The following is a 12,500-nucleotide window of genomic DNA, read 5'->3' on the forward strand; positions in this document are numbered from 1 at the left end:
TACCCATGCATCCATGCATCCATGTACACTTCCATCCACTTTCCCCATGAGCCCATCTACCCGGCCCACGCAAACTCAACCCATGGCAGGAGGAAGCCTCCAAGCCCGCAACCAAGCCATCTGGGGTAGCAGGGCTTAACCCAGGGTGGTGTGAGTTCCGGCTGGCTGGGCAGGCCTTTCAGTCCTGGAGCCACAAGCCTAGCCTTGTGTTCATGAGCTGCTTTTCAGGAGTGGTTGGGAGGATGTGGTCAGGATTGCAGGAGCAAGAGGAGGCCAGGTGCCTTTGTGCTGCCCAGAAGAAGTGTCCTGTCCTGTGTAGGAATGTGGTGTGGTCTCAGGCCAAGCTGTCAGCGGTGAGGCTGGGCGTCAGGCCGGCCCAGGCCTGGGTTTTCCTGCTTTTCCTAGGTGGAAAGCATTGCGTGCCTGCCAGGCTGTGTGGTGTGAGTTGTGCATCCAGACAGCTAGCTGTCTTTTCCCCTGTGGCTGGTGTGATGTTGGGTTGAGGTGGAGGTGCGAGGCAGTGAGTGAGCCTAAAAGTATTGGGCAGTGGCTGTGAGGCAGCAAGCAGCCTAGTGGGCTGGGGAGCGGAGGCAAAAGCCTACAGCACCCGGTATTCCCAGGCGGTCTCCCATCCAAGTACTAACCAGGCCCGACCCTGCTTAGCTTCCGAGATCAGACGAGATCGGGCGCGTTCAGGGTGGTATGGCCGTAGACGCCTCACACTGCTTCCCAAAGCCCCAACTGCTGCTCGCTGCCTCTGCGGGGAGCCTCCGCTCGCCGCTGCACCCTTGCCAGCCTCTGCAGCCTCTGCCTCTGCCGCTCTGGCCTCACACGCACCTGCTGCCGCTGCTTGGGGGACCTGATCCAACCCACCCAGCACAGCCTCTGCGCCCAGCCTGCTGCTCTCGCCGCCGCTCACCGCTGCCTTTCTCCTCCTCTTTCGCTTTCTCTCTCTCCCTCTCACCCTCTCTCCCTCTGTCTGTCTGTCTGTCTGTCTGTCTCTGTTGCTCTCTGTCTCTTGGGAAGGCAGAGGACGCAGGACTGTTTTCCCAGAGGCTCACCTTCCATGTAACCCTCTAGCCTGCATGAGGGTTGCACGTTGAAGAGCAGCTTTAAGGCCAGGTGACTTGCAAGGTTCACCACTTGTCTTCAGAGGCCACGACTACCAAGGGCCCGATGTGATCTTTGCATGGATGTGGGAGAGTTTGGCTGCTTCTTCAAGATTTGGATCTCACTCCTCTACCTCCCCGACCTTGCTTGGCCACCGGCCACGATGCGAGGAGAAGAGTGGGGTTTGCAGAGCAATGTGGAATTCACTTGGCTGGTGCTGTTTCAGAAGGACCTTCGACCTAAACCTCATCCTAAATGGAAGCCGAAGCCAGAAATGGATCCTAAGGAGAGTGTCACTCCTCGCCCCACCAGTAAGCCTCACCTAAAGCCTCTACCCGATTTCAAGCCCACACCTAAGCCCAAACCTCTCCCAAGACTCACCCTAAGCCACAATGTCTGCCTGAAATCACACCTTCAACCTGTCCCCTACCTCTTCCTGACGCTAAACTTGAGCCCCATTCTGACCCTGACCCGGAGCCAAAGCCCCAGCCCAGTGTCACCCTAAGCCTCCCATCTCATGAGAGCCTTCAGTGGCACCTCTGATGCAGCCTCTTTAGGTTGCTATGCTTAGCCTACCAGGAATGGGAAGCCTAAGTGGAAGCAGAACCGTGGCCTCACGTCTCAGCCCACTGGAACCCCTCATCCTTAGTGCTCAGGCTCCCAAGAAGGCTAACAACCTAAGGCCAAGCCTCACTGGAACACACACCCATGCCTCGGGTTGGAGTGGAAGCCCTCCACCCAAGCAAGAAAAGGGTGCTCTGTGCTTGGAATCCAGGAACTCCAGAATTCCGGGAGCATTTGTCTCGGCAACGTTGCCGGCGCCCGTTTCCCGGGCCTCGTTCCTCCTCATCTACCCTGCCGCTACTTTCCAAGTCTATGCAGTGCACCCCGCGAAAGGACAACGTGTGTCTCTAGCAGGAAGAAGAGGAAAGAAGCAGCCAGTGTTTGCTTGTTTGCCCACTGTGGGGAAGAGAACTCAGAGCCTCCCAGTCAGTGCTAGGCCAGCTGAAACTGTCAGTACACACTGCAGAGTGTCTCAGCATCCCTCCATCCATCCATCCATCCAGCCAGCCAGCCAGCAAGCCAGCCAGTCAGCCAGCCAGCCAGCCAGCCAGCCAGCCAGTCATCCAGCAATCCATCCATCCATCCATCCATCCATCCATCCATCCATCCATCCATCCATCGGTCGATCTATGTATCTATCAATCTATCTATCTATCTATCTATCTATCTATCTATCTATCTATCTATGTATCTTTCAGTCCATCCATCCATGCATCCTTCCACGCGTGGCTCCGTCCATCCATCCACCATCCATCCAATCAACATCCATCCATGAATCAGGCTGTACGGCCAGCCACCCCGGCATCCATGGGTGGATCCAGGCATGCATCCACCGACCCAACCATGCACGCATGCATCCACCATCCATGCATGCATGCGTGCCCGCATCCATCCATACACCCACTATGCACCTAGGCATCCATCCAGCCATCCATCCAGCCATCCATCCAGTCAGCCATGCATCCAGCTGTCTACCCATGCATCCATGCATCCATGTACACTTCCATCCACTTTCCCCATGAGCCCATCTACCCGGCCCACGCAAACTCAACCCATGGCAGGAGGAAGCCTCCAAGCCCGCAACCAAGCCATCTGGGGTAGCAGGGCTTAACCCAGGGTGGTGTGAGTTCCGGCTGGCTGGGCAGGCCTTTCAGTCCTGGAGCCACAAGCCTAGCCTTGTGTTCATGAGCTGCTTTTCAGGAGTGGTTGGGAGGATGTGGTCAGGATTGCAGGAGCAAGAGGAGGCCAGGTGCCTTTGTGCTGCCCAGAAGAAGTGTCCTGTCCTGTGTAGGAATGTGGTGTGGTCTCAGGCCAAGCTGTCAGCGGTGAGGCTGGGCGTCAGGCCGGCCCAGGCCTGGGTTTTCCTGCTTTTCCTAGGTGGAAAGCATTGCGTGCCTGCCAGGCTGTGTGGTGTGAGTTGTGCATCCAGACAGCTAGCTGTCTTTTCCCCTGTGGCTGGTGTGATGTTGGGTTGAGGTGGAGGTGCGAGGCAGTGAGTGAGCCTAAAAGTATTGGGCAGTGGCTGTGAGGCAGCAAGCAGCCTAGTGGGCTGGGGAGCGGAGGCAAAAGCCTACAGCACCCGGTATTCCCAGGCGGTCTCCCATCCAAGTACTAACCAGGCCCGACCCTGCTTAGCTTCCGAGATCAGACGAGATCGGGCGCGTTCAGGGTGGTATGGCCGTAGACGCCTCACACTGCTTCCCAAAGCCCCAACTGCTGCTCGCTGCCTCTGCGGGGAGCCTCCGCTCGCCGCTGCACCCTTGCCAGCCTCTGCAGCCTCTGCCTCTGCCGCTCTGGCCTCACACGCACCTGCTGCCGCTGCTTGGGGGACCTGATCCAACCCACCCAGCACAGCCTCTGCGCCCAGCCTGCTGCTCTCGCCGCCGCTCACCGCTGCCTTTCTCCTCCTCTTTCGCTTTCTCTCTCTCCCTCTCACCCTCTCTCCCTCTGTCTGTCTGTCTGTCTGTCTGTCTCTGTTGCTCTCTGTCTCTTGGGAAGGCAGAGGACGCAGGACTGTTTTCCCAGAGGCTCACCTTCCATGTAACCCTCTAGCCTGCATGAGGGTTGCACGTTGAAGAGCAGCTTTAAGGCCAGGTGACTTGCAAGGTTCACCACTTGTCTTCAGAGGCCACGACTACCAAGGGCCCGATGTGATCTTTGCATGGATGTGGGAGAGTTTGGCTGCTTCTTCAAGATTTGGATCTCACTCCTCTACCTCCCCGACCTTGCTTGGCCACCGGCCACGATGCGAGGAGAAGAGTGGGGTTTGCAGAGCAATGTGGAATTCACTTGGCTGGTGCTGTTTCAGAAGGACCTTCGACCTAAACCTCATCCTAAATGGAAGCCGAAGCCAGAAATGGATCCTAAGGAGAGTGTCACTCCTCGCCCCACCAGTAAGCCTCACCTAAAGCCTCTACCCGATTTCAAGCCCACACCTAAGCCCAAACCTCTCCCAAGACTCACCCTAAGCCACAATGTCTGCCTGAAATCACACCTTCAACCTGTCCCCTACCTCTTCCTGACGCTAAACTTGAGCCCCATTCTGACCCTGACCCGGAGCCAAAGCCCCAGCCCAGTGTCACCCTAAGCCTCCCATCTCATGAGAGCCTTCAGTGGCACCTCTGATGCAGCCTCTTTAGGTTGCTATGCTTAGCCTACCAGGAATGGGAAGCCTAAGTGGAAGCAGAACCGTGGCCTCACGTCTCAGCCCACTGGAACCCCTCATCCTTAGTGCTCAGGCTCCCAAGAAGGCTAACAACCTAAGGCCAAGCCTCACTGGAACACACACCCATGCCTCGGGTTGGAGTGGAAGCCCTCCACCCAAGCAAGAAAAGGGTGCTCTGTGCTTGGAATCCAGGAACTCCAGAATTCCGGGAGCATTTGTCTCGGCAACGTTGCCGGCGCCCGTTTCCCGGGCCTCGTTCCTCCTCATCTACCCTGCCGCTACTTTCCAAGTCTATGCAGTGCACCCCGCGAAAGGACAACGTGTGTCTCTAGCAGGAAGAAGAGGAAAGAAGCAGCCAGTGTTTGCTTGTTTGCCCACTGTGGGGAAGAGAACTCAGAGCCTCCCAGTCAGTGCTAGGCCAGCTGAAACTGTCAGTACACACTGCAGAGTGTCTCAGCATCCCTCCATCCATCCATCCATCCAGCCAGCCAGCCAGCAAGCCAGCCAGTCAGCCAGCCAGCCAGCCAGCCAGCCAGCCAGTCATCCAGCAATCCATCCATCCATCCATCCATCCATCCATCCATCCATCCATCCATCGGTCGATCTATGTATCTATCAATCTATCTATCTATCTATCTATCTATCTATCTATCTATCTATCTATCTATCTATCTATGTATCTTTCAGTCCATCCATCCATGCATCCTTCCACGCGTGGCTCCGTCCATCCATCCACCATCCATCCAATCAACATCCATCCATGAATCAGGCTGTACGGCCAGCCACCCCGGCATCCATGGGTGGATCCAGGCATGCATCCACCGACCCAACCATGCACGCATGCATCCACCATCCATGCATGCATGCGTGCCCGCATCCATCCATACACCCACTATGCACCTAGGCATCCATCCAGCCATCCATCCAGCCATCCATCCAGTCAGCCATGCATCCAGCTGTCTACCCATGCATCCATGCATCCATGTACACTTCCATCCACTTTCCCCATGAGCCCATCTACCCGGCCCACGCAAACTCAACCCATGGCAGGAGGAAGCCTCCAAGCCCGCAACCAAGCCATCTGGGGTAGCAGGGCTTAACCCAGGGTGGTGTGAGTTCCGGCTGGCTGGGCAGGCCTTTCAGTCCTGGAGCCACAAGCCTAGCCTTGTGTTCATGAGCTGCTTTTCAGGAGTGGTTGGGAGGATGTGGTCAGGATTGCAGGAGCAAGAGGAGGCCAGGTGCCTTTGTGCTGCCCAGAAGAAGTGTCCTGTCCTGTGTAGGAATGTGGTGTGGTCTCAGGCCAAGCTGTCAGCGGTGAGGCTGGGCGTCAGGCCGGCCCAGGCCTGGGTTTTCCTGCTTTTCCTAGGTGGAAAGCATTGCGTGCCTGCCAGGCTGTGTGGTGTGAGTTGTGCATCCAGACAGCTAGCTGTCTTTTCCCCTGTGGCTGGTGTGATGTTGGGTTGAGGTGGAGGTGCGAGGCAGTGAGTGAGCCTAAAAGTATTGGGCAGTGGCTGTGAGGCAGCAAGCAGCCTAGTGGGCTGGGGAGCGGAGGCAAAAGCCTACAGCACCCGGTATTCCCAGGCGGTCTCCCATCCAAGTACTAACCAGGCCCGACCCTGCTTAGCTTCCGAGATCAGACGAGATCGGGCGCGTTCAGGGTGGTATGGCCGTAGACGCCTCACACTGCTTCCCAAAGCCCCAACTGCTGCTCGCTGCCTCTGCGGGGAGCCTCCGCTCGCCGCTGCACCCTTGCCAGCCTCTGCAGCCTCTGCCTCTGCCGCTCTGGCCTCACACGCACCTGCTGCCGCTGCTTGGGGGACCTGATCCAACCCACCCAGCACAGCCTCTGCGCCCAGCCTGCTGCTCTCGCCGCCGCTCACCGCTGCCTTTCTCCTCCTCTTTCGCTTTCTCTCTCTCCCTCTCACCCTCTCTCCCTCTGTCTGTCTGTCTGTCTGTCTGTCTCTGTTGCTCTCTGTCTCTTGGGAAGGCAGAGGACGCAGGACTGTTTTCCCAGAGGCTCACCTTCCATGTAACCCTCTAGCCTGCATGAGGGTTGCACGTTGAAGAGCAGCTTTAAGGCCAGGTGACTTGCAAGGTTCACCACTTGTCTTCAGAGGCCACGACTACCAAGGGCCCGATGTGATCTTTGCATGGATGTGGGAGAGTTTGGCTGCTTCTTCAAGATTTGGATCTCACTCCTCTACCTCCCCGACCTTGCTTGGCCACCGGCCACGATGCGAGGAGAAGAGTGGGGTTTGCAGAGCAATGTGGAATTCACTTGGCTGGTGCTGTTTCAGAAGGACCTTCGACCTAAACCTCATCCTAAATGGAAGCCGAAGCCAGAAATGGATCCTAAGGAGAGTGTCACTCCTCGCCCCACCAGTAAGCCTCACCTAAAGCCTCTACCCGATTTCAAGCCCACACCTAAGCCCAAACCTCTCCCAAGACTCACCCTAAGCCACAATGTCTGCCTGAAATCACACCTTCAACCTGTCCCCTACCTCTTCCTGACGCTAAACTTGAGCCCCATTCTGACCCTGACCCGGAGCCAAAGCCCCAGCCCAGTGTCACCCTAAGCCTCCCATCTCATGAGAGCCTTCAGTGGCACCTCTGATGCAGCCTCTTTAGGTTGCTATGCTTAGCCTACCAGGAATGGGAAGCCTAAGTGGAAGCAGAACCGTGGCCTCACGTCTCAGCCCACTGGAACCCCTCATCCTTAGTGCTCAGGCTCCCAAGAAGGCTAACAACCTAAGGCCAAGCCTCACTGGAACACACACCCATGCCTCGGGTTGGAGTGGAAGCCCTCCACCCAAGCAAGAAAAGGGTGCTCTGTGCTTGGAATCCAGGAACTCCAGAATTCCGGGAGCATTTGTCTCGGCAACGTTGCCGGCGCCCGTTTCCCGGGCCTCGTTCCTCCTCATCTACCCTGCCGCTACTTTCCAAGTCTATGCAGTGCACCCCGCGAAAGGACAACGTGTGTCTCTAGCAGGAAGAAGAGGAAAGAAGCAGCCAGTGTTTGCTTGTTTGCCCACTGTGGGGAAGAGAACTCAGAGCCTCCCAGTCAGTGCTAGGCCAGCTGAAACTGTCAGTACACACTGCAGAGTGTCTCAGCATCCCTCCATCCATCCATCCATCCAGCCAGCCAGCCAGCAAGCCAGCCAGTCAGCCAGCCAGCCAGCCAGCCAGCCAGCCAGTCATCCAGCAATCCATCCATCCATCCATCCATCCATCCATCCATCCATCCATCGGTCGATCTATGTATCTATCTATCTATCTATCTATCTATCTATCTATCTATCTATCTATCTATCTATGTATCTTTCAGTCCATCCATCCATGCATCCTTCCACGCGTGGCTCCGTCCATCCATCCACCATCCATCCAATCAACATCCATCCATGAATCAGGCTGTACGGCCAGCCACCCCGGCATCCATGGGTGGATCCAGGCATGCATCCACCGACCCAACCATGCACGCATGCATCCACCATCCATGCATGCATGCGTGCCCGCATCCATCCATACACCCACTATGCACCTAGGCATCCATCCAGCCATCCATCCAGCCATCCATCCAGTCAGCCATGCATCCAGCTGTCTACCCATGCATCCATGCATCCATGTACACTTCCATCCACTTTCCCCATGAGCCCATCTACCCGGCCCACGCAAACTCAACCCATGGCAGGAGGAAGCCTCCAAGCCCGCAACCAAGCCATCTGGGGTAGCAGGGCTTAACCCAGGGTGGTGTGAGTTCCGGCTGGCCGGGCAGGCCTTTCAGTCCTGGAGCCACAAGCCTAGCCTTGTGTTCATGAGCTGCTTTTCAGGAGTGGTTGGGAGGATGTGGTCAGGATTGCAGGAGCAAGAGGAGGCCAGGTGCCTTTGTGCTGCCCAGAAGAAGTGTCCTGTCCTGTGTAGGAATGTGGTGTGGTCTCAGGCCAAGCTGTCAGCGGTGAGGCTGGGCGTCAGGCCGGCCCAGGCCTGGGTTTTCCTGCTTTTCCTAGGTGGAAAGCATTGCGTGCCTGCCAGGCTGTGTGGTGTGAGTTGTGCATCCAGACAGCTAGCTGTCTTTTCCCCTGTGGCTGGTGTGATGTTGGGTTGAGGTGGAGGTGCGAGGCAGTGAGTGAGCCTAAAAGTATTGGGCAGTGGCTGTGAGGCAGCAAGCAGCCTAGTGGGCTGGGGAGCGGAGGCAAAAGCCTACAGCACCCGGTATTCCCAGGCGGTCTCCCATCCAAGTACTAACCAGGCCCGACCCTGCTTAGCTTCCGAGATCAGACGAGATCGGGCGCGTTCAGGGTGGTATGGCCGTAGACGCCTCACACTGCTTCCCAAAGCCCCAACTGCTGCTCGCTGCCTCTGCGGGGAGCCTCCGCTCGCCGCTGCACCCTTGCCAGCCTCTGCAGCCTCTGCCTCTGCCGCTCTGGCCTCACACGCACCTGCTGCCGCTGCTTGGGGGACCTGATCCAACCCACCCAGCACAGCCTCTGCGCCCAGCCTGCTGCTCTCGCCGCCGCTCACCGCTGCCTTTCTCCTCCTCTTTCGCTTTCTCTCTCTCCCTCTCACCCTCTCTCCCTCTGTCTGTCTGTCTGTCTGTCTGTCTGTCTGTCTGTCTCTGTTGCTCTCTGTCTCTTGGGAAGGCAGAGGACGCAGGACTGTTTTCCCAGAGGCTCACCTTCCATGTAACCCTCTAGCCTGCATGAGGGTTGCACGTTGAAGAGCAGCTTTAAGGCCAGGTGACTTGCAAGGTTCACCACTTGTCTTCAGAGGCCACGACTACCAAGGGCCCGATGTGATCTTTGCATGGATGTGGGAGAGTTTGGCTGCTTCTTCAAGATTTGGATCTCACTCCTCTACCTCCCCGACCTTGCTTGGCCACCGGCCACGATGCGAGGGGAAGAGTGGGGTTTGCAGAGCAATGTGGAATTCACTTGGCTGGTGCTGTTTCAGAAGGACCTTCGACCTAAACCTCATCCTAAATGGAAGCCGAAGCCAGAAATGGATCCTAAGGAGAGTGTCACTCCTCGCCCCACCAGTAAGCCTCACCTAAAGCCTCTACCCGATTTCAAGCCCACACCTAAGCCCAAACCTCTCCCAAGACTCACCCTAAGCCACAATGTCTGCCTGAAATCACACCTTCAACCTGTCCCCTACCTCTTCCTGACGCTAAACTTGAGCCCCATTCTGACCCTGACCCGGAGCCAAAGCCCCAGCCCAGTGTCACCCTAAGCCTCCCATCTCATGAGAGCCTTCAGTGGCACCTCTGATGCAGCCTCTTTAGGTTGCTATGCTTAGCCTACCAGGAATGGGAAGCCTAAGTGGAAGCAGAACCGTGGCCTCACGTCTCAGCCCACTGGAACCCCTCATCCTTAGTGCTCAGGCTCCCAAGAAGGCTAACAACCTAAGGCCAAGCCTCACTGGAACACACACCCATGCCTCGGGTTGGAGTGGAAGCCCTCCACCCAAGCAAGAAAAGGGTGCTCTGTGCTTGGAATCCAGGAACTCCAGAATTCCGGGAGCATTTGTCTCGGCAACGTTGCCGGCGCCCGTTTCCCGGGCCTCGTTCCTCCTCATCTACCCTGCCGCTACTTTCCAAGTCTATGCAGTGCACCCCGCGAAAGGACAACGTGTGTCTCTAGCAGGAAGAAGAGGAAAGAAGCAGCCAGTGTTTGCTTGTTTGCCCACTGTGGGGAAGAGAACTCAGAGCCTCCCAGTCAGTGCTAGGCCAGCTGAAACTGTCAGTACACACTGCAGAGTGTCTCAGCATCCCTCCATCCATCCATCCATCCAGCCAGCCAGCCAGCAAGCCAGCCAGTCAGCCAGCCAGCCAGCCAGCCAGCCAGCCAGTCATCCAGCAATCCATCCATCCATCCATCCATCCATCCATCCATCCATCCATCCATCGGTCGATCTATGTATCTATCTATCTATCTATCTATCTATCTATCTATCTATCTATCTATGTATCTTTCAGTCCATCCATCCATGCATCCTTCCACGCGTGGCTCCGTCCATCCATCCACCATCCATCCAATCAACATCCATCCATGAATCAGGCTGTACGGCCAGCCACCCCGGCATCCATGGGTGGATCCAGGCATGCATCCACCGACCCAACCATGCACGCATGCATCCACCATCCATGCATGCATGCGTGCCCGCATCCATCCATACACCCACTATGCACCTAGGCATCCATCCAGCCATCCATCCAGCCATCCATCCAGTCAGCCATGCATCCAGCTGTCTACCCATGCATCCATGCATCCATGTACACTTCCATCCACTTTCCCCATGAGCCCATCTACCCGGCCCACGCAAACTCAACCCATGGCAGGAGGAAGCCTCCAAGCCCGCAACCAAGCCATCTGGGGTAGCAGGGCTTAACCCAGGGTGGTGTGAGTTCCGGCTGGCCGGGCAGGCCTTTCAGTCCTGGAGCCACAAGCCTAGCCTTGTGTTCATGAGCTGCTTTTCAGGAGTGGTTGGGAGGATGTGGTCAGGATTGCAGGAGCAAGAGGAGGCCAGGTGCCTTTGTGCTGCCCAGAAGAAGTGTCCTGTCCTGTGTAGGAATGTGGTGTGGTCTCAGGCCAAGCTGTCAGCGGTGAGGCTGGGCGTCAGGCCGGCCCAGGCCTGGGTTTTCCTGCTTTTCCTAGGTGGAAAGCATTGCGTGCCTGCCAGGCTGTGTGGTGTGAGTTGTGCATCCAGACAGCTAGCTGTCTTTTCCCCTGTGGCTGGTGTGATGTTGGGTTGAGGTGGAGGTGCGAGGCAGTGAGTGAGCCTAAAAGTATTGGGCAGTGGCTGTGAGGCAGCAAGCAGCCTAGTGGGCTGGGGAGCGGAGGCAAAAGCCTACAGCACCCGGTATTCCCAGGCGGTCTCCCATCCAAGTACTAACCAGGCCCGACCCTGCTTAGCTTCCGAGATCAGACGAGATCGGGCGCGTTCAGGGTGGTATGGCCGTAGACGCCTCACACTGCTTCCCAAAGCCCCAACTGCTGCTCGCTGCCTCTGCGGGGAGCCTCCGCTCGCCGCTGCACCCTTGCCAGCCTCTGCAGCCTCTGCCTCTGCCGCTCTGGCCTCACACGCACCTGCTGCCGCTGCTTGGGGGACCTGATCCAACCCACCCAGCACAGCCTCTGCGCCCAGCCTGCTGCTCTCGCCGCCGCTCACCGCTGCCTTTCTCCTCCTCTTTCGCTTTCTCTCTCTCCCTCTCACCCTCTCTCCCTCTGTCTGTCTGTCTGTCTGTCTGTCTGTCTGTCTGTCTCTGTTGCTCTCTGTCTCTTGGGAAGGCAGAGGACGCAGGACTGTTTTCCCAGAGGCTCACCTTCCATGTAACCCTCTAGCCTGCATGAGGGTTGCACGTTGAAGAGCAGCTTTAAGGCCAGGTGACTTGCAAGGTTCACCACTTGTCTTCAGAGGCCACGACTACCAAGGGCCCGATGTGATCTTTGCATGGATGTGGGAGAGTTTGGCTGCTTCTTCAAGATTTGGATCTCACTCCTCTACCTCCCCGACCTTGCTTGGCCACCGGCCACGATGCGAGGGGAAGAGTGGGGTTTGCAGAGCAATGTGGAATTCACTTGGCTGGTGCTGTTTCAGAAGGACCTTCGACCTAAACCTCATCCTAAATGGAAGCCGAAGCCAGAAATGGATCCTAAGGAGAGTGTCACTCCTCGCCCCACCAGTAAGCCTCACCTAAAGCCTCTACCCGATTTCAAGCCCACACCTAAGCCCAAACCTCTCCCAAGACTCACCCTAAGCCACAATGTCTGCCTGAAATCACACCTTCAACCTGTCCCCTACCTCTTCCTGACGCTAAACTTGAGCCCCATTCTGACCCTGACCCGGAGCCAAAGCCCCAGCCCAGTGTCACCCTAAGCCTCCCATCTCATGAGAGCCTTCAGTGGCACCTCTGATGCAGCCTCTTTAGGTTGCTATGCTTAGCCTACCAGGAATGGGAAGCCTAAGTGGAAGCAGAACCGTGGCCTCACGTCTCAGCCCACTGGAACCCCTCATCCTTAGTGCTCAGGCTCCCAAGAAGGCTAACAACCTAAGGCCAAGCCTCACTGGAACACACACCCATGCCTCGGGTTGGAGTGGAAGCCCTCCACCCAAGCAAGAAAAGGGTGCTCTGTGCTTGGAATCCAGGAACTCCAGAATTCCGGGA

The 12,500-nt window shown here is 57.0% G+C and overlaps 5 non-coding genes across 5 annotated transcripts; all 5 read right to left on the reverse strand.

Annotated features, from left to right (window-relative positions):
• Window positions 1–595: 595 nt before the first annotated feature.
• Window positions 596–714, reverse strand: LOC150062915 (5S ribosomal RNA). The gene has a single exon (XR_016535626.1). It is a non-coding gene; the product is annotated as a 5S ribosomal RNA (ribosomal RNA).
• Window positions 715–3,241: 2,527 nt separating this feature from the next.
• LOC150062916 (5S ribosomal RNA) lies at window positions 3,242–3,360 on the reverse strand. Its single transcript, XR_016535627.1, has one exon. It is a non-coding gene; the product is annotated as a 5S ribosomal RNA (ribosomal RNA).
• A 2,535-nt stretch (window positions 3,361–5,895) lies between these two features.
• LOC150062917 (5S ribosomal RNA) lies at window positions 5,896–6,014 on the reverse strand. Its single transcript, XR_016535628.1, has one exon. It is a non-coding gene; the product is annotated as a 5S ribosomal RNA (ribosomal RNA).
• A 2,519-nt stretch (window positions 6,015–8,533) lies between these two features.
• On the reverse strand, window positions 8,534–8,652 carry LOC150062918 (5S ribosomal RNA). The gene has a single exon (XR_016535629.1). It is a non-coding gene; the product is annotated as a 5S ribosomal RNA (ribosomal RNA).
• Window positions 8,653–11,179: 2,527 nt separating this feature from the next.
• LOC150062919 (5S ribosomal RNA) lies at window positions 11,180–11,298 on the reverse strand. The gene has a single exon (XR_016535630.1). It is a non-coding gene; the product is annotated as a 5S ribosomal RNA (ribosomal RNA).
• Between the last annotated feature and the right edge of the window lie 1,202 nt (window positions 11,299–12,500).

The sequence above is a fragment of the Megascapheus bottae genome, chromosome 5 (assembly GCF_031878675.1).
Source record: "Megascapheus bottae isolate mThoBot1 chromosome 5, mThoBot2.hap1, whole genome shotgun sequence".
In the NCBI taxonomy this organism is placed as follows: domain Eukaryota; kingdom Metazoa; phylum Chordata; class Mammalia; order Rodentia; family Geomyidae; genus Megascapheus; species Megascapheus bottae.